Raw genomic sequence first — 22,930 nt, forward strand, 5'->3', positions numbered from 1 at the left:
TGGTTAGGCTGCTGCTGCTGCTGCTAAGTCTATGGCTGATTCTTTGGTACTGACTTTAGGCTTCAAGTTTGCCTTTTATTATTTAGTGGTTCCATCAGGTAGAATTTTTCAAACCCACTCTCAAAATTGCAATGGGGACAGCAATGGTGTAGGTCTACTGACAACTACTCCCCAGAAAAGGATCCTGCCGTATCTTGCAGGATTCTGCAACATGGGTCACTTTTTCTTTTTCTTTTTCTTTTTTTAAAACCTGATCCAACTATTGGGGTAGGGGCAGTTTTTAAGTTCTGGTTGTAAAGCTATGACAAAAAAATCCATTTCGAGAGAGACCGAGCGCATATTTGTAACCTGGACTGCAGATTACAATTGTAAATGGAATTCAGCCCTCTCAAAAGGTGAGCTGTACACCCCTGCTGTAGATGGGATGTTCTTGGAGCTTAGGAGATGTGCATTCTGTAAATGAATCCAGAAATCACTGCCTCTGAAAGAACAGCCATAGAAGCCCGTTTCTCCAATTTTGCATTATTTATGAAAATTTCACTAACTGCAGTTTCCTTGACATAAGGCTCTGAGAGAGTTGTGCAAAGTTACACAATCCAAGCAGCCCACTTGCATCAAATTTTCTGAAGTCCTCGTTTCTGGCCTCCCTTCTGATTAAAATGTGTAGTTGCTGTGATAGGAGTGCACTGCTGGTAACTGCTGTTTTCTCATGTACATACAGATAATGTCAAGAAAACAAATGAAACAAAAATGCTTTCTGATTGAAAGTATACACTTAGAAGAATTTCAGTGGCCCTTTGGGTGGGAGCTAATATAAAGTTGCTTAGTAAATCAGTAAACAAGTTAGTGTGCACAAGAAAGATAAGCTAGAAAACCATCTAAAATGAAGGGCTTACAGGAAATAAACAAAAACAATCAAATATGAGAGGAGTTGGGCAGACTCTCAATCAACTCTGCTGTAGAATAAGGATGCTACTTCTCTCAGACAGATCCACATCAATTAATCAGTTAGATAATTAGAATTGATTGTAAATATGTTGTTGTTGTTGCTGTATCCAAAAGCTGTTGAACCTTGGTGGCCAATATTCCAGTTTCCCTGTGGAATAACTGAAGATAATTAATCATCATTATTAGCATTACTGTATCACTAATTAGTACAGAGCCCTGAATATGTTTATACATTTATGGCTCTACAGTAAAGGCTCCCAATGGCAATTATTTTAAACTGCTCAACAGTTTAAAAAAACGTATGAACCATGTTTGTCTGAACTAAACAGCCCAAGCTGCAGTAAAATGATGTCACTGATCTGACTTATATTGACATAAGCCAGGAAATCTATTGCTTAATTTTCAGAGGGACTGAGCATTCCTGAAATCCATTGGAGTTGTTGATGTTCAGCACCTTTGAAAAATAATCTAGTGAATTTTAGGCTGCCACTCCACCCTTGATCCTGCTCTCTGTGTCCAGGTACTGAAAGAGGTCTCAGAACTGTCAATGGTCTTAGAAATCCTACATTATGCATAAGTACAATGAGGAAGCTAAGGTTGGAATAGCAATGATGGGCCTTATTTTAGCAGTTTGGAGTCAAATAGTGTTTTTCATTTTTGTTTCCTAGGATATTTTTTTTAAACAATAGCCACAGGATTAGAAAAAAAATCCCTTCCTTTTGTTATAATGGCATGATCACTGATGACATAATTTGCACTCCATTTCACTGAACATGTATTGTCTTATATGGTTCATATGTATCCAGAACCATGTGAAAAGAACCAGTTCAAGTCAGGCTTTAAATAAGTCACCTGAGTTTCCTCCCTTTGGGAACTTGAGACCAGTGGTATTGACCAACAGCCTCTTAAAACACAGTATTTTCATTTAGCAGTTGGAAAACGCTGAAATGCGGGAGGATGAAAACAAGAAATATATAGACAAAGACTGCAAAAAGAGAACTAAATACATTGGTGAGATCAAAGTTATTGAAGATGAAAGTGGAAATACATTAATCAGTGTAAACCAGATTAAGGAACGGTGGAGAATTTCTTTGAAAGTCCTATGAATGAAGAGAATCCAAGAGAATCATATCATATGATAAAACCAAACCAGTGTCTGGTGGCACCAGTATTAGAAGAAGTTGTTGCACAAACATTGAGCAATGGGAAAAATAAGAAAGCTCTCGGCCTTGATGGCATACCAGCAGAAGTATGGAAGTGCCTGGGACAAGTAGCCATGAAGATATTGACCTAACTGTTAAATTTCAACCTGAGCACTGAGAAGATGCCTGATGCTTGGAGAAAGAGCACATTAGTACCAATATTTAGGAGAAAAGGAGACATACAAGACTGGTGGTAACTCCTGCAGCATTAAGTGCATGAGCCACATGAAGAAGATGTGAGAGAAAGATATTGATAAGAGACTACAAACAGAAGTTAGTCTGTGACAATCAGTTTGGATTCATGCCAGGCAAGTCAACAATGAATGTTATTTTTGCATTAAGATTTCTTATGGAAAAATATAGATAAAAGAGGAAGATCCTTTATATTCATCAATCTGAAGAAAGCTTATGACCATATTCCAAGAGAAGTCATCTGGTGGAGTATGACAAGGAAACAGATACCTGAAGATTGTATCAGACTCAAGGATACTGTTAGCATAGTTAGAGGGCCATGTGAAGAAACTTAACAGTTTCTAATAACAGTCAGAGTACATCAAGGCTCGGTACTAAGCCCCTCTTTGTCTATGTTGATGCTTGATGCACTTACAGAAAATATCCAAAGTGGCACCTTGCTGAGTGCTTTTTGCAGATGTGCTTATAGGTGAGAGCAAAGAGGAAGTGGGAGAAGACTTAGAGAGACGGGGGTGCATATTTGAAAGAAATGCCATGAAAATAATCAAATAAAACAAAAGTGTATGGTCTATAGAATCAAAAATACCTTGCAGGAAGACAGTGAAACTATGTCTGGGGAGCCAAAGGTACAGACGTTCGAGTACCTAGGTTTGATAGCACAGAATAATGGTGAACTCAATAACCAACTTAACCGCAGAACAGAAAAGGCAGGGGCTAAATGGAGAGAAACAAGCAGAGTGATCTGTGTTAGGAGAATGCCCACCAAATTGAAGATGGTAATTAAGCCTACACTTTGAATGCTGAGTATTGAGGAAGAGACAGGAGCAGATCTTGAATACAGGGGAAATGGAAAATATTAAGATGGATGCTCGGCGTTTCAAGGATGGGCCATGTTTGGAATGAACAAACTAGGGGAAGTGTGAAGGTGGTACCAATTATGGAAAATCGGAGGGAATCCCGGCTTAGACGATTTGGGTATGTAAAAAGAAGATAGAAAGAATACATAAGAAACAGGGTGTAAAATTTAGACGTGGGAGGTAAGAGAAGGGTTGGAAGAGCCAGAACCAGATAAATGGATGTCATACAAAAGGATTTAGTTAGCTGCAGCATTTCCGAGGAACTGCTTCAAGACAGACTGTAATGGAGTAGCAGGACTTAAGAACTGACCTTGTCTAGATGGGACTAGGGCTAAAAGAATTTGGAAAAAATCAAAGGAAAAAAGAATTTAAAAACTGCACACAGCTTTACATGCATATGTAGTCTCATCCAATCTTCTATTTCACTACATGCTGAATTAGACAGGCTTTCTTCTTAAAGAAACAGAACTTAGCCAACTCATATTCAATAAAGGCTTGTCTACACTAGAAAGTTTTACCAACAAAATTCTGCCTGCATGCTGCTGCCAACATTGGTATTTTGGCAGAGAGCATTCATATCTGGCTGCCTTTGGTGGAGCAGTGTTGTATTGGCAACAGCCTCAAATTGTATTGGCAAAACACATATGTTCACTGTGGGTAGGCATCCCAGTGCCCCCTGTGCCAACGTGGCTGTAGAACTTTCAGATCTGGAAGGCTGTATTCCTGGAGTTGTGTACAGAGCTCACCCCAGCACTGCAGTGGACAGGCACAAAATGAGAGCTTCTCTGATAGTGGAGAAACAGATAGATTGCAATTGCTCTCTAGAAGCCTGCAGCCCTGGATTGGTATTGGTCGGTGGGCAATCAGCTTGTACTGGAAAACCTACAGTGGGGGTGCTCATCATCCAGATGGGCAAGGCCATTAAGAGTATATGTCCTGCTGCACAGGATTTTGACCCTGGGCAATGTGCAGGATATAAGATGGATTCAGTTAAATGGACTTCCCTAACTGTTGTGGGATGATAGCCAGAATGTTTACGTAGCTGTGGTGGGATGATAAATGGGATGGATATCTGACTTCTGCCTCACCACCACCACCTTGCTTCGGAGTATCTAAACAGAAAGGGGTAATTTTCCATGCTTTTGCAAGTGTTGGTGGATCATCGAGGATGTTTCACTGACACTAATATTGGCTGGTAAGGGAAGGTCCATGACGCTTGCTTCAGAAATACTGCTTGCCGGGAATACTGGACTTGACCAGCTACAAGCAAGGATGTTTTCTCTGACCCGCATATTCCCATTGGTGGGTGCCAATAGTGATTCTGGAGAACCCGGCCTACCCATTGCTTCCTGGTTCAGAAAGCCTTACATCAGGAACCCGAACTGCAGCAAGGAAAGTTTTAACTATCTCCTGAGAAAGCTGCATGTATTTTAGAGTAGAATTTGGTCCCGTCACTGTGATGAAGAGATTACCACTGAGGATCAGATAGGAGAATTTTTCCCTAAAATTGCTAATTTGTACAGTATATTAATCATCTTTTATATTCTATATCTAGTTCTCATATTTTTAAAGCTGGTCAAATTGCATTTGCCAAATATAAAATTTCACAAATTTTGTCCTTTTTTGGATTAATGAAGCACTTATGAACCAGTCCCATTATTTCCAAATCTATTCAGTAGTCCAAAATATTCAATTAATATAAACAAACAGCTGACAAGCTATGGATTATTTGTGAAGTATCCAGTGTTGACATTTAGAACTCAAACTTTAAAATTGGTCACCCACGTTCCTAATGGATCAAATAGACACATTCAATATTTGGTACATTTACTCAAGTGAATCAGGTTGTCCAGTTTAAACATTTGTGACTATAAAAGGGCTATGATATAATTGCATGCCCTAATGTTCATAAAAACATACTTTTCTTAGTATTCAACTGGATTCTACTTGCCACACACAGTGAAGACTTATCCAGCTATCATGATAAGAAGAAAAGATGTTCAATCAGAGAAATCTACTAGGGTCTGTGATTCATTCCATCTTTAGTGCATGGCAAAGTTTTATAATGTAATGGCTTCTCAGCATTATTTGAATTCTCTCTGAGTTTCTTGGCAGGTTAGTAACTTCAAACCTTGGATATGTTAAAATTTTACCATGAGTTAGCAAATATAATTGCAAGAGGAAAACAAAGTAATCTCTTTAATTAAGGATTAAAGTATCTAAATAAACAGTTATTAGAACACCAAGTCTGTCAGAAGAAAACAGGTCTTTCTATATATAAATAGAGCCATATAAATTTGCATACTGTTTTCCCAGCAGCTCCTTTAACATGTCATCTGACCTCAAAATACAGCCTCAATCTACTAAAAATGTGTCCATCTAGTAAACGAAATGACAATTCCATTTGTTAGTTATTTCTCTGTTTTAATCCTATCTATTTCAAAATTAATCCTGGTTCCCACATAAACCTAAGTACTATCTGCTAACATACAATGTCTGGGTAATCAACAGTCATAGATAATCCTCTTTGCTTTAGGCCTGATATGCAGTAATACTCTGAATGGTGCAGAGATGGGGGGTTGGTTTGGGGTTGGTTTCCCCCCCCCCCTCTCTCTCAGCTGTCATACTGAATGCCTTCATTATTTTAATGAGTTTTTATATGGACGTGTTTCATTTTCCGTGAGCATACGTCTTAGTGTATCATTTCACTTGAGTTTTTCATGGAGTGGCGTACATGTTGTCAAGCCTCATGCTAAAACTAGGGCAAGGCCCTACACCTGATTGTGGGCCAGGAGCAATGAGGACTGCTCAGCCTGTTGCATATTGGCCTTTTGTTTGCCATGTCACCATAACTGAGCTTCACATTTTAGGTCTTTAGAAATGTTAGTGTGTGTTTAGTGTTGATCAGATTAATGTGACAAAATTAATAAAGTACATTAATATACAGAAAGAGGAGACTGAAGGGAATTTAAATTAAGGAGACAGAAGAACAAAGGAAGTTCTTAAATGAACATTTTGAGCAGTAGCTTAACATTATAAAGATTAATAGGAATTAATTTGCATATCTAATGCGATGTACAGAACACAATTCAAATTGACTATGAGTTCTAAGAGCATTATTATTGTAAAAGAGGCGCAACATAAAATAGACAGGTCTGTTCCCTTCCCCTTGTCTTGCTTGACTATAGATTCTAAAACAAACACCAGACACTGTCTCAGCTGCTCTTGTGTAGTATGTGCTTATATCTAGGTCTGCTCCTACGTGATCATTTTACATATAAGCTTCAGTATGAATTTCTGTATCTACAGCTCTGCTGTAAACCACATGCAGTCATAAGCAATGAATATGCAAATAACAGTATGTGTTATGCAGATAGTAAATATATGTAGACTGTCATTTAAATGATATTGGACCAAAATCAGATGTGTCCTCTATGGTGATGTAAGTGGGAATAAGTAAGTCTAACTTGTACATAGAGGCAACAATAGGGATGGATACACTAAGAAAAGAAAATAATCATTAAGTTAAGGTAGCCAGCTACTAACTTAATGTATAACTTCTGGGCCCTCAGCATGTAAGGGTCTGCCTACATTGCAATCAGATGTGAAACTGCAGCCCATATAGACAGACATATAGCTTTGATCTAGCTATCTTGAATAACAATAGCAGTGAAGCCGCAGCAACGTGGCAAGCAGGTAATCTCTCAAATACATACTCCAGTCCTGGGCGGGTTTGTATGGGTGCTGCAGTCGCACCTCCAACTGCAGCATAGACAGACCTCCTCACTAGATTCCTTTTACATTTACTGCCGCTTTCCAACATTCCCTACTCACGACTTCTGAATCTGGTACATTATACTGATATCTGTTCTTTTTCAAACTGCAGTGTTTATCACTACTTATTGGTCTCCATGTCAGAAATGTCCATTTTCCCCTCCTCTGTTCTGCGAGGTCATTTTGACTCTCTTCATGAACTTTTCTTTGGCTACAATAGTCTCCAAGAAAGTGATTAAAAAAAAAAAAAAAGGTCCTTGGAAAAGATTCCCCAAGACCAGTTTAGAATGAGCATCTCCAAACATGAGTAATCAGCAGCAAATTAAATGATAACACATACATTTGCCTACACACAGGATGTATGTACAGTGGGACATGCATAATCTTCTCAGGCAGCACAATGTAGCACATAATTTAGCTCACTATGTCACTTTTTTCCCAGTAACTGCAAGCTGTTATCTCTATAGGAAGTAAAGGCAGCAATACTGATACTTAAACAGTGATGTTCTTATGGAAGATAATGAGAAACACCAAGGTGTGTACAAAGAGCATATTCATATGTAGCACACTGGAATGCAAACAGTGGGACTGCTATTATTTGTATTAGCCATCTGTGGTTGTTTGCTTGCAATAACATCCCACTTACAAATTGCTGTTTCCATGATGAGTTGCAATCTGTTTCCAAGTACAATCTGGCAATACAGTACATGAACATATAAATGGCATTAAATCTAATTTGAAAACAATATTTCCCAGAACTTACGCATACTGACGTTTAGGAGTGGTGAGGCTAAGGGGAATATGTATTTAAATTCCTAAATGTACACGTCAAAACAGTTCTGGATTTCAAAAAGAGAGAGGAGTGATTTTTGCATTTAAAAGTTTAAAAATCCAGGATTTATCTTACTGTCTCAGTGTGGTTGCTTTTTTGAGCTACCCTCACAGATGCAGAGAAACTTGGCAAACACTGACTAACTGGCCGTACGTGCTGAGATAGATCAGGAGTGGTGTGCACTGGGTCCCAGCTGCTTTGAAGCCTAAGGACCAAATTCAGCCCTGGTTTAACTCCATTGGCTTCAGGAAGATTATGCCCACTTACACTAGGGTGAATTTTTACTCTAATCTGTACAGGATGTATCCTTTTTTAATCTTAATAAAGGAAATAGCAGGTGCAGTTCTAAACTGTGTGTGTGTATGCGCATGCATATGTAATATGTATATGTGCATAATATAATTTATGCATACTAGGTGGCCAAACATCTCTTTATATAGCTTCAAGTTTTTGGTTTGTTTTTATTTTACTATGTGATGTATTAAAATAATGATGCAATTCCTATGAAGCTGGGCCTCGTGCCATGCCTCCAGTCACGGGTTGCCTGCCAACTTGTTAGTAACAAAGATATTTTCCAGTGTTACATGTGGGAGACGATGCTATGTCTGCAGTGCACAAAAGCCTTATTGCAGGAAGCATCGCCTCCATAAAGCTTGTCGTTCCAAAATGGACATTTTATTGCCAGAAATAATAATGGTTGGCTTTCATTACATCAATTATTTCAAATACCACCTTTGCACAGGAAAACGGATGATATGACCTATAGAGAGAGAAAAAACAAACTCCTTTTTATGTACCTGCTTATGTGTGGAGAGTTCATTTTGGAAGTTAATCCAGCTCAGAAGCTCATTACCTTAACTACTGGCAGTTAAGAACAGGAGGAGCAGCCATTTGGATGGAAACTTGCCCTCAGCAAATGTTTGCTCTTTTGGCTGCCTGCTTTGATGCACATGTTGCATGTTAGAATAGCACTGTAGCTTTGCTCAAGCTGGCAAGATTGTGTTTCTTGGAATCAGGGTTTCATTGAGCAGCCAACATAATAAGTGAAGGAGGCTTTTTAAAAAAAAATTCTTCTTTGTCTTTTGGCTACAGAGCAAGTAGACCATCTAATATCTGATGTGTCCTTAACCAGGGGACTATATCATACACATGAGGGAGGATGGACTTGATGGTCTCACAGGTCTTTCCATCTCTAGCTACTGTAAGTCCATCTATTCAGCAGTGCTGGCATTTAAGTATTCCATGGTGGTGACTGTTGGCATGTGATGGGGTGTACAAACCCCACACTGGGCAATAAGGGGTTAAGGGATTATTTGGGCTCAGCCAGCCCCGCCCCACCACACCTGCAGCAAATGCTCCATCTGCTGGAGGAATCTGCAGGGAATTGGGTGGCAGAGCTGGAGGTGAGCAGACCTGCAATCTGCAGCTCCAGCAGCGCAGAGCAGAGGGAAGCCTAAAGGCTCTGACACAGCTGCCCAAAGGGGCCCTCCCTGAGGGAAAGAAGGACACACCCCAGTGAAAACCAGTGAGGGAAGTATCCTGTGGACCTTGGATATTGGTAATTCCCTATTACTTCTTTTGGTTTGGATTTCCCCACCAGAGGATGGCTTTGGACTAAGCTGACCCTGGGAGGGGGCGTGAGGAGAGGAAAAGGCCCAGGGAGGACAGCCTTAAGCAGCCTGGGTTGCCAGACTACTGGTAGCCCGAAGGGCCCTGGGTCAGAGCCCGGTGGAGTGGGAGGGCCCGCGGGAGCTTCCCTCCCCACAGCCCCCTTGATAGTCAGGAGTTGCGGCCGTGACCACTAGGCCACGTTCCCCAACCAGATCCTGAGTGAGGACCATTACATGGCACCATTTGTGTCTCAAAGACATTACAGAATTTGTGGACACTTCTAGCTGCCAACAAGATTGCTTATTTTGTAGGGGGCATGCAGATCACACAAAAGGATGGCTTGTGTTCTCAAAAGATACATAAGATAATACTGCTGAGTCCTAGATACTTGATGTGATGGCAAGATGATGGTGGCAGTAGAGTGAATAGTGCTCAGCCAAAGGCACAGGGTAGCAGACTGATTTCATGAGCCGCCGCTCCTGCGGTGGTTCTGTGGTTGTGAAGATCACAGTTTAGTTGAGTGCCTATCCTGAAGGCCACGGTGGTGCTTTACCTAGTGGTATAGTGTTTGCTTTTAAAATCCCTTTTCATTGGTTCAAGTCACAACTTAGTATTTATGGTCAAGGTGCTTCTTTTGGAAAGATTTCCCTTTGACCCAACAGAACAAATATGTCTCTTGGTCTGGACCAGGGAACCCCCAAAATTCACACACAAGAGGATTTTTGTCAGTGGATCCAAAGTCTGAACATACCATTAAGGAGTTCCTGTCATTTACAGACAAGTTTCTTTCATGCAACTGGAAACCTTCATTTCATTACGCAAATTATTTCTCTGAAAGCTGCTAAGAAGGATTGTGGTCTATAATTAGAATAATACCCCACAGGATTACATTCACAAATGTAATTATATAATCGTTTAGAACTAAATAGTGCCATGAAACTACATGGTATTTTAAAGTAGTGGTGGGATTTTTTTTTTTCAAAGTATTATACAGCAATTGCCACAAACCAGTTTGAAAAATTTTAAATTAAACAGTGACACTCCTTTCTCTGTGCCAGAAAAGTTTGTGATAATCCTAGCTAGTAAAGATCTTTTTTTTTTTTTAATTCAGACATCTAATTTAATTTAGAACCAGTTACTTGCTAGAGTGTCAATGAACCAAAAGATTCTTCTTTGGTAAAACAGGATAAGTTGTGGTCCCAGGCAGTTTAACTTAAGTCTTCATTGTTGGGGCTTGTGAGCTCCCCGTCCCACCCCTGTGGAGCTCAAGAACAAACAGAGTGCCCTCTAGTTATGGACTGCCGCTCTTTATCATCTTGATGGTGGTTGGATGGACGCACTTGACATCTCTGGATGATGCAGCCATGATAGTGGTTACATCGCTTACCCAACATCTAATTCATTGTTTCCGCCATCAGGAGCTATATGCCAGAAGAAGTTACTTGCTATATCCACATTAGATGTTTAGCCCTCAATATCTAGAGTCAGATGTGTAGATGGTGTAAAATGGAATATCTCCATGGAAATCTGTGGTGCTATGTGATTTACACACGCTGGTGATCTCTCTCTGGTATTTATTTCAAAGGTACACCAGACAGCTGACTAAATGGTGTTGATAAAATGTCCCGAAACACATCCCCATTCTTCATGGGATACTTTGTCATGGGCCCTATGTCGGCTCTGCCATTTCACTTCATTTGTGTAGGTGACCCTGCTAGAATATCTATTAACATTTCTAGCCCAAAAAAAAAAAAAAAGTATGTGTTGCTTTCTTTCTGGTACAAAAGTGGCAGTTTTGTCATCCTTAAAGAAATACACTACAGTATTGGTCTGTACACCCTGTACTACAACTGGCATATTGTTAGTTAGTTCATTGTTTAGCGCTGTTACTGTAGAATACTCAAGTATTGTTCTACTATATCTTGTAGTCATAAGCCTGACGTAGTGCATCAGTGCACTGTATGGCAGACTCCTGCTTCAAAGCCATTGCATAACAACCTCATCTTACGGCTTTTCCAGCTGAAATAATGAAATGTGAAATTATGAAGCAGAGCAGTTGTGATGGATGACTTTTTTCCTATGGTTTGCAGAGACCATTTCTAATCTTTACATTGCTGACATGTTATCAGGTCACATCATTTTTTAACATCAGTTTCCAGGCTCACAGTGCCTTGTCTTCCACATACAATGCAGGAAAACTTGCTTAGCCTGGCACATTGGAGCAAAGCATCAGAAATCAAAAGCAATATGCTGGCTTGTATTCTTAGCAGTTCATCCACTGTACTTTGAGATGGCAGAACTCTGATTAGGCAGACAGGGGTCAATAGCAAGGTAAACTAATGAGAGGTTTCAATATTTGCAACCTGGGAAAGGCAACTACTTCACTGAGCACTCCAATTATATCTAGGTAGCTCATACAGTACTAATGAGAACAACGTAATCAGGGTATCTCTTCTAATATATTAGCAAGAGCAGCTTAAAATTCCTGTGGTGAATTGACATATGGATTTAAACAGATAAATAAAGAGCTGCATGGGGGACATTTTAGACTGCAAGGACTGAGGGATGTTTTCTTTTCTCCATTACTTATCTCTGCCATTTGTGATTTGATCTGTACAAACCAAAGAACGAAGTGAATTTTGGAGCTGCCCTGGGTGGTCTACCATCCATCAGATGTACCTTCCAGCAGATTACAAAAAAAATGGGATCTAATAGCTAGGAGTTCGCTGTAGTCACTTTCTAATTTATGACTCTAACAGCTCTATCAGGTTATGGATTAGTGTATCACAACACGCAAAAATAAACCTGAAAGCAGCAGCATTTATCACCTGGGACCTTACAATACTCTCTCGAATCAACAGGAATAGAAGGGCATGAGAAGCAAGAGCGAGAGAGGATTAAAGAGAGCATAGAGGAGTTGTTGGAAAGAAGCCTTTCTGGGCCCAATGAGGCACAGTGGATCCACTACAGGTGGCAGAAAGGGAGGCTGGTGTAGCTATCTGACAGGAAGCTTTGCTATAGCTCGGTCATGTTGTAGCACCACAAGCAACAATATCTATGGCCACAGGGACTCCTGAAGCATCTAGAGATGTCAGAACAGTTTGGGACAAGTGAAATTGCATCATGCCATCAAATTCTCATAGGCTGATGCTGATTCAGGGTCAGATCCCATTCCCATTTACATCAGTGAGAGTTATGAAGATAATGGGTTCAGGATTGGACCTTTGATCATTTAGTATGATTTAGCAGTGTTTGGTATGCTATTTTCTGTCAAGCTCATGACACTTAACTGTTCCCTAATTTCCCTAGTGGCCAGCCATGGCACCCAAACGATGTATATTTCAAATATATCTGGCTGGCGATAAGCAGAGTCAAAGCATGCCTTGTAATCTACCTGTTTTCTCTTCTACATGATTTTTTTTTCTTTTTCTCTCTAGATCAATTGATCTGTATCTATCTTACTTATATGGCCTGCATTACCAAAGTATCTGAGTGCCTCACAAGTCACAATCTTTAATGTATTTATCCTCACAACACTTCTGTGAGGTAGGGCAGTGCTATTATCCCCATTTTACAGATGGGGAACTGAGGCATAGAGAATCTTTCTTAAGAAAACACAGGAATTCTGTGGCAGAACAGGGAAATGAATTCAAGTCTCCACAGTCCCAGACTAGTGTCCTAACCACTGAACCATCCTTCCTCATACCTGGACATAAATCAGTTGGAGAAAACTGTTCCAAATAAGTGTTACTGTCTACCTTCCCAAATGGAGAAATTATGGGGTCTGGGATTAGATCTTTTAATGGGCTATGAGCAACTTCCTTAGATGAGCACCATCATCTCAACATGAGAAATAATTTAGATGTCAGCCAGGTGAATAGAACTTGTGAGGCTTCTTTCACCAGGTGTTAGTCCAATTTAACAATGCTGTGACTTCACTGCTTTCAGGGGAGTTACTTCAGTGTGAAACTGGAATAAATCAGCGGTGAACCAGTTCACTTCAAAGTCATTGTTACATTTTGGAATTCTATGTGCCTTCGCACACAGGCTTTTGCAGGATGACTATTCCACTTTAACATGGCTGCTGTAGTCCTATAATTTGTAAGGTAGACACTCAGGAAAATAATGATACAATAGTTGAGAGTTCATTGCTGTTCAGCAACTGATACGGCTTTTATTTATTAGAGTTTGGGGGTTTTTTTAATAGTAAAGGGGAGCAGGAAGGGGGAAATCATTACTAAAATAGGTGAGCACAACCTTCATTTTGCCAGGGAGATTGGAATTCACACAGATTTATTAATATCTAAAAGAAACTTGGAAAGGAAAAAGAACTTGAGACCATTCCCCAATCCAAACATCTGGACTGTAGTGTAATCAATTTACAAGCAGATACTTACAGGAAAAAATACCAGTCATTTAAAAAATTGAAACTGACAGTTAGTTGCATCTTATAATTCCCTAATCTGCAGCTGTGTTGAATTTAAACTTCCACTTGTTAAACTGGTGGGGACTGGATGACTCAGAGGATTGATATTGGAAGACTGTCTTTCCCCTTTAGGACCTGTCAGCCTTACAAACACAGCCATATCAGGGTATCTGGTCACTCAGTTGTCCCCTAACCCAGTTGCACACAATCTGTAGCATGCACTGGACTTCAGCTGTATTTTGTAACCACACTAGACAGGCCTGAAATTTCTGTCTGGTTACAGAATGTGATTATGTTTCAGGGAGTACTACATATGAGAACCAGGTTTGAAACAAGGTTGGAGGGCTACTGGGTTGTAACTAGCTTCTTTGACACGGTTGTATTTGTCATGTTGACAGAGCCTGAGATAACTGGCTTGAATCAAGTAGAAAGCGTTGAAACACTGTTGGCATTTGACAGTTGCTCAGTGAAGAGTTTGTGCTGTCACTGTAGTTTTTAGTAGAAGTTGCCCATATAACCAACCAACCAAAATAATAAACAACAACAATTTCAGTCATCAAACCTGTTAGTGGTCGCAGCGTGTGAAAGATTGACTGGACACAGAGACGGAGTGACTCCTAAATAATGCCTGAAGCATTGGTAGAGTAGGTTAGGGACTGCCGTGCTTGTGTTCTATCTAAGATTGAGCACCAAGTGTATTTATCCTCACAACTCCCCTTAAGGTCCCAGAGCAGTGCTATTAGCCCCAGTTTACACATGAGGAACTGAGGTACAAAGAAACTACTTGCCCAAGGTTGGACAGAAAGTCTGTAGTAGAGTAGGGACTTGAACCCAGGTGTCCTGAGTCCTAAGCTAGTGCCCTAACCACTGGAGCATCCTTCCTCTCTCAGCCTTGTTTTGTGGATAAGCAGAGACCCTCGTGTTGCTCGCACTGTCAATCCTGGACTTTTCACAAACATTAAGTATTAAAAATTCACTTTAAAATGTAAAGAAAAAGCTACATTTGGCAAAATATAAGCTCCAGCTTTTGTTGTAACGAAGAGGTGAATACTGAAAGGCAGCCCAGTAGCAGAAAGGGGGCACTGAAAGCCACACTGGGTGATCGTACTGATATTAGAAACACTGAGGGGAGCAGATAAATAGAGCGGCAGACTACAGCAGATAGTTTTAATATTTTTTTTAATAAAATGTGTGTATGTATAAAACTTCAGTTCTAATCTCAGGCTATCAGTGATACCTGTTCTTGTAGTTTATGAGGGCACTAGGACCTCTAAAGGCTTATTATAGGCAGTTGCATGAACATTAGTCTATTTATTATTCATCATGAGATTGCTGACGTTATTTTTACAGTGCTTTTTACATTGAGCTTACTAAATGGATAGATTTGTGTTAGGACACCAAAGTAATTTCCCTGTATCAAAGACAGCCTAGAAATACAAGGGCCTAAACTGTTGCTGTAATGAATTTTCTGCTTCTCACAGGGATATTTATTCAGTCTCTTGTGTAAACAGAGAAGTGAGTTCAGACCATGTGTAAATGCCTTAATTATGCTTAACTGGTTTAAGGGCTGAACTGTGAAGGAATGGTGTTTCCACAGACAAAACTTTTGGCCAGATCATTGGAGTACATTTTAAATTCAGCCTAGTCTCCTTTAAATGAAGAACATGACTTGTAATATATCAACTGGGATGTCTAAGCCAGGCTTTGGAATCTAGATGAAGTATGAAGTACACAGTCACTCAGACTCATGTTGCATTCACATCCTCCACCCCTAATTCCTCTTTGTTGGATAAATCAGTTGTAGGAAATAGTTTCAAATTATTTGAGTTTTACCATCTTTCTTCAAGTGAGTGAATGATGGGGTCTGCATTTTTATAGTTCATTCTTTCTAATTAATTAACCATAGATCACTATATTAACTCATATCAGATGGTGGGCCCAGTTCTCTCCTATATTCTGAGTGGTTTGTTCCAATTTAACGAGCTCCCTGGGAATTCCCACCCCACCCCCCAGCATATGGGGAATCTCCAGGTGTGATATCGCTGATGTAGCATCTCTATGTCACCCACCTGAGTATAGGAGTGTGGCCAAAGGAAAGGAAACATGGCTGGAATGTGCTGCACACCCATTATCACAGGAAAAGGCCTGTAGAATATTTCACATGTCATTTTGGAACATAGAAACAGGTTGGGAGAAAAGGAGACCCTGCAATAATCCAAACAATCTTCCTTCTTTTACAGTATTTTACATTTTACATCTTTACATGCTTTGGGAAGACTGTATATCCCTCAGTTTTTGCTAGAAACCGTTCCAACTATGGACCTGCATGGGGGCAGTCTATCTCCTAGCAGTGGAGAGCTTGATGAACTTTGTCCTTCTCATCTCTTATATCCTGTGGTTCTCTGGATCCTACACTATTCCTGTAATCATTCATCCAGTTTGGAGCTAAATTATGCCCTTACGGTCCATCTAGTGGTGTGGGCAGCTTCAAAGCCCACAGCCTCAGCAGGAGCTCCTGAAATTATCAATTCCCAGACACCGGTGATGCCTCCAGGAGTGCAGGGTGTTCCTGGCCGCTGCACCACCCTCTGAGAGTGCAGTGTGCACTCTCCCCCACTCCTTGTGTGACACAGCTTTGCTTGCTAGTGCAGGAAAGTAGGGAGTGGGCGTGCCAGGGCCAGGGTTCCACTCCTCCCCAATCCCTAGACTTGCATAGTCTTTGCACCTATGGCCCATGTTTGTGCCCAGCTCATGCACAAGAGGACAAGAAGATTCCTTGCACCCGCTTCCTTGCGTCCCTCACCTGGGCAGCTGACAATTAAATGCTGTGTGTTTTCCACAAATTTGCACGTGTCAGTGATGTTACCGACATCATTTCTGTTTAAAGTGATATGTACCAGCCCAATACCTGTGCTCTGCTTGTTATCTTCCTTCTTCGCTTGCTATTCACATTTGCTATTGCAATTCACCTTCCGTCCTTGTCCAGTTCCATTCCTGGATGATAGGCCAGATTCTGCTCTCAATTACACCAGTATAAATCCAAGATGATTGAAATCAATGGAATTACTCTGGATTTCCACTGGTGTTACTGAGACCAAAGTGCATTCTAAGCTGAATTTGCTAAATCAGAAATGTCTTTATGGCATTTTTCAGGGATATCCTGAAGTTCATTTTAATTGATTGTTCCTAGGTGTTTGTAAATAAATGTAAAGTGTTAGTGAATACGAACACATGAAACTGGAATGACTGAGGAAACCATTGTACAGCAAAGGCCTCATAAAATTTGTACAGATTATACACATGTTTGAGGCATTAGCGCTAAACAAAAATATCTCTTGAGCCTTTGTTTCCTTTACAGAGTTTGTGATTTGGGGGTGTATTTATCTACCTGCAAAAAAGAATGGTTTGTATCTCTTCTGATTTGCTGATGAAACATGAAGTCTGTTATCTTTTTGTGTGGAATACAATGGTTTGCATGGCAACTCTGTTGGTCTACATCTGAAATACATTTGTGTGTGTGTGTTGTTCCAAGTAGAGTAGACGTAAATCCAATGAAATATCATTTGAAATGTATTGGTCCAGATTTAAAATGTACTTGTTTGCCAAAGATCTATTTGTTTGTGTAGTGGGTTCCACTAAAATACTTGTGGGTAATCAAGTAATTCATCTACACCCAAAAACGTGACAGGTGTTCTCAAATCTAATTAGTACCTGGGGGAGAAAAAAACAAAAACAAAACAAAAAAAAACCTGTCCGTGGCATGAAAAGCTATAGATATTGGCCAATAAGTGATTGAAATATGTTAGTAAAGCTTTTAAAGTCTCTGATTTTAAAAAAAAAAAAGTTGGCTTCAAACTGCCCTTTTTGTATCTGTTACTATCTCTCTGTACGCATTTATACAAGGTTCACCCCTGTAGTGTGTGAGCAGCTGTGTATTGACAGTATGTGGTAAAGTACATCCTCCAGTCTCGCACCGACTTCTATATCGAGAATTCTGTTTGATCTGACCTTAAACTGTTTTGAACTTGTATTGTTCTGGTCAAAGTAAGGAATAATGTTGCTAGATGGGCTACTGTGAGTTTGATTTTATTTTTAATGGCTGTACATACCAACCAGTAAACTGTGATGGTTGTCCAATTCCTCCAGTGACTAAAAACAGCATGGAATCAAATTATGGCATAACAAAAATATCTCCCCCCTTTGTCCCTTCTTAAACCACAACTGATAAAGGACTAAATTGAATCTGTAAATTCCGCATGTATCAATTCTATTTAATTTAGAAAGGGATTTCTAAGCACCTATTTCTTTGTGTCTTGAAAATATAATTCCTTAGGCTCCCATAATATAAATAGTAGTAATATTTCACCAGCTTTTAATGAGATAGTGAAAGCTACACACATTTTAAAAAACAAATGTCTCTAGCTTTATCTCTGACTGGGGTTAGTCAGGAGTGACTCCAATACTGTACAAAACTGGTGTGAGTAACATCAAAATCAGGCCCTAAATATCAATTTTCAAGGTGAAACTTAAAATATTTATAGTCCATCTATGCACATAAAGAAGTGTTTGGGGATTTGTTTGTTTCACAGACAAAGTGGATGAGAATTTTTGATCGTTCCAATAGCATTATCTGGAACCAAATTTTAAAGATACAGGAAGAAAGCCAGCAGCACCAGTAGCACAAAAGCAAGAATAACTATGAAAATGAGCACTGCCAATGGAGAAATATCAGAATTTTGGAAGCCCCCATCTTAGTTAGAGGCAGGCAACACAAAATGAGAGACAATAAGAACTCCCCTGATTTTTCATTCATATTGAGCCTTTCCAGAAGTTCAGAAAAGTTCACCTCACTCTTTTCCCCTATTGCTTTAAACCTCTGTCTCTGATTTTGACTGAGACTTGAAGCAGCAGTGCTGAAATAAACTATAAATATAACAGCTTCATTCTGCCCCTGGACATCAAGAAGCTCAGTCACTGATTTTATGATATCAAGGGGCAGCTGGCTGATTTAGTGCTGCCTGATTTTGTTATGCTCTGCTACGCAGAGAGAGTGAGCCCTCTGTTACCTCTGCAACAGAGACATTGACATGCCCTTATCATTCATGTTAATAGCGAACAAATATACTGAGCCAAAATGGACTGCATAGCAACAACAAACTAGCACACGCAAAATCGAGGAATCTTTAACATACATTTCTCCTAGTCTGTTATGGCCAAAGAATCTTAAAAATTCTAACTCTGTCATGTGCATCATCACATCACTCACCTTCAGCACTTCTCCTGGTGGCCTTTTTGTTTGCCTCTTTTTCAGCATTTAATGTCATCTTTCATTTTCTGACATTTTTTCTCTCCCTTCCTCTGTGCTCATATTATGACTCCTGCCAGTCTGTCGGCCTCTTTTCTAGAGAAACTCAAAATGCCATAAAAGCTTTAAGAAAAAACTTCTGAGCATGTGTATTCAGCCTTGCAGAGAAGCCCTCTTTCAATCCTATTACCTCCTAATTTTCTTTTTGCACTAGGTCAGGGTGAAAGATGGCGTGCAGGATTATCAGTATAGTCAGGTCGTGATTTAACAGTATCGTTCAGCAGATGAAAGCTAGTCAAGTTCTCAGCTGCTATAAGGCTTAACCTGAAAGCATTCTGAAACAAGCTAAAAGCTTAAGCATTGCTTCATCTCATACTCGCACCTAAAGATATGTGTGCTGACCTTTCGTACTGCTAGACCCAAAGTGTGTAGTGAAAAATCCCTCTGCAATTTAGTTCTCCAAGGAGTTTAGACTGACTCATCCTTTGAAAGCACATTTAGGTTGCCACTTCAGGGTTCAGAGTGGGAAAATATATTATTTAGATAGAAATAAAAGTGTCTCATGAAAACTGCAGTCTAACTAGGTAAAGATGGTTCCAGCCCATGTGTCATCTTGTATATTCTGGGACTCTGCAGCCTAAAATCAGGATGTTAGAGATGGAAAGAACTATTAAGTCATCTAGCCCACTCCTTCATCAAGGACAGATAATTTCTTCTCTAGTCTGAGTGGGGTGAAAGTGAGAGCATCATGCCTCACCAAACACTTTTTCCCCAGTTTTCTGTGTCAGTTCTGGAACCAGATCTGGAACTGGAATGGCTTATGATGGCCTCAGCCATATATGATTGGGCCAGACATCTGATCTAGGGTTGGTGGCCTGATTTCTTGCCACTGGAATGCGGATCTGCAAGAAGTCAAGCTCATCTTGTTGAGAGTCACCAGTTCACCCTGATCCCCATGGAACCCAGTGCCAGAGCTCTCACTGTAGAATATCCAATGCTAGTAGAGTTCCCCTTCTCTCTCCTTGGTTCCATTTGCTGCCAGAGGGAGCTTTGTGTTTTTCCCCCCTAAAGACACCAGAAGTCATTCAGCCAAATTTGAAACCCACCCATTACTTCCTCTTCTCCACCCTTCCTGATAGAGGACAGAGGAGGGAGCCTCTCCATCGATTTTATATCAAGTTTGGAGTGTCAAATTTGCAATCTCTTTATGAAAATTCAAAGGGCCCAGTTTTACACACTGAGGGGAATATTATCTAATCAGTGGCACTATTTAAGGTTCTGAGGCGTAAGGTGCTATTAGTCAATGTGAAGTTGGAAGAATTGAGTCCAAATTTCTTTAAAATGTTTCAAGAGCCCTCTTGAATTTTATTTCCACACGGTTCCTCTTTCTGCATCTCCATTGGAATGATGATCATCCGTTTGAAAGTAGTCAGTTTCAGAGGAGAACAAAAATGGGGGAGGAGGGTATTTACTGTATAGACTAAAGTAGGTTAAAGAACAGCAGGGCAGAAAAGAGTGCCCAGTGCCCCAGCACATAAACAGCTCCAGGTGACAGCTGGACATGGGCTCTGTTGTCCTGTGCACAGAACAGCCAGAAATGTTTATTTTTCTTTGTTAAATGGATTTCCTTAACAACCTCCATGATGATCAGTCCCCTGCAGGTCCATGGCTCTTCTCGTGGAAAAGGGGGGGGGATATTAGACTAGTCAGGATGTCTTTTGTGATCCCTGTCAGTTTAAATTGTCTGCCTTTTTGCCTAGCTCTAAACCTCACCTGTCTCGGTCAGTTTATTCATGTGTCTTTGTAAGGCTTTGCACATTCAGGGTTCTTTCAGCTGAGAAAACTAATTGAACAAAGTTGGCAGAACACTCTACTTAAGAGTAAGTAAACTTGGACAAGAAATATATCTGCCTCTGCATAGATTTTCCTAAATTGTTCAATCGTATTGTTTCTTTAGCTGTCTTTTGCTGAACATGTTCATGCCTAAAGCACCCCTTTATCTTCTTTATCTCTGCATTTGACTGGTTCTCGCAGGCTGAGATCTGTGAAAAGTAATTAAATTAAATCTTTTTTCCTAATTGGATTGAGTCTGTGCAGTCATTGTCCATTTCCTTCAGGCTCCGCAGAGTAGCCTGGATTTGGAGTCTGTAGTTTTGGTAACAAAATGCTGTTTCTTTTTAGTGAGTTCCTGTTTGTTTCTTCCTCACTGCCCAGAGACTGTCCTTATGTCTCATGGGCAGCATTTTCATCAGAGATGTTTCCTAGGAGCACTGTCTGCTTTGAGTGGGTGGTTTTTTTTGTTTGTTTGTTAGTTCTTTTGTAGTTCTCTTCCAAGGCCTTGTCCCATTGCTTTGGCAATAAGCATGCTCTACCCTGATCCAGGTCTTTAGGCATCTTGCAGGTTCAATCTGACCACAGCCAGCAGCCTGGCAGATGGGCTCAGCAGTTCCCATGCCTCTTGGGAATGCTCATATTGCCACTTCTACTTTGCTCTTCCTTCCTTGAAGGCAAGAGCTGGTTTCTTTCCAACGGGAACCTCCAGCAGTGATTATCTCCAACATAACCTGAACTGGAATTGGTGACTTGTCTTTAAAAAAAGCAAAGTTATTTGAGATAAATAAAGAAGATAATTGAAGTGAAAGATGGTAAAACATGAACACGACTCAGACTGATGTTTTTAAAAATATCACTAGGTAGACAAGAGCCTCCTGTTACCCAGGCTGGTAGGGTTTTTCCATTCAGCTCTATTCTCACCCATATCTGGCCCACCCTTCTACACTGCCCTGTGAAGATCTGAAACCATTATGCCACAGTGTTCAGGATGTGACCCTCAGAGCACCCCAGTAAAGGGTCCCCTGGTATGTCGCAGTAAATTTCTGTCGGCCTGACCAGCTCAATACACTTCACACATTGTGGTCATGATATTTATTTAAAAGGTGTCTTGCAATATCATGGTCTGGAGTCTGTAAACAGACCAAAGAGGCAAAACAGGGTCTCTCCCCCACCCCCCGACAAAGGAATGTGTATTTACTTGTCTGACCAGATTGATCACAGACAGAGGCCAATGCATGCACATTTACCTGTAAGATGAACAAAGTCATCCAGCTAATAAGCAGATGAGAAGACTGCTTGATGATCATGATGAGGAACAGAATCTGCACCCCTATTTAGATAAACTCATACTCCATATGCTTTGCAACCTTCCAAGGCACTAAAGGCTCTTTAGCTGGTCAATAGAACACTTAAAGGGTATATTACATATTAGATTGTTTGATCATTATATTTTTACTAGGGCTGATCAGAAAATGGGGGGAGGAGGTGTTTCCCCCTAGAGATTTTTGATTTTTATTGAAAAAACAAAATCTGAAAAATGTCAGAAATTGAAAATTTCAATTCAGAAATGCCACCGCAGTCTCATGGGAATTGCAGTTCGGGTGCCTTGTGCCTCCGTTCTCTTCCAGGAGCTGGGCAGCCTATCTGCACTACATCATCCATTTCAATTTTCAGGGCGTTGGTTTTTCAACAAAAAGTCAATGTTTTCTGGGGAAACCAAACACTTTTTGCAAAACATTTATTTAGTCAAAAGCCCAATTGTCATAAAAAAACAGTTTTGATGGAGAATTTTCAACCGGCCCTAATTTTTACATTGGGGGTAAGAAAAGGAGAACTCAAGTCTTCAGTTTCCAGGCAAAAATCAATCAAAAATTGTTCAAATTGTGGATGGGAGAAGTAGGGTAGAGAGAATTAACTACGTTATTACAGAAATATGCAGAGGGCAAATGC

Source organism: Terrapene carolina, unplaced genomic scaffold, assembly GCF_002925995.2.
Source record: "Terrapene carolina triunguis isolate 2854851 unplaced genomic scaffold, T_m_triunguis-2.0 Scaffold130, whole genome shotgun sequence".
In the NCBI taxonomy this organism is placed as follows: domain Eukaryota; kingdom Metazoa; phylum Chordata; order Testudines; family Emydidae; genus Terrapene; species Terrapene triunguis.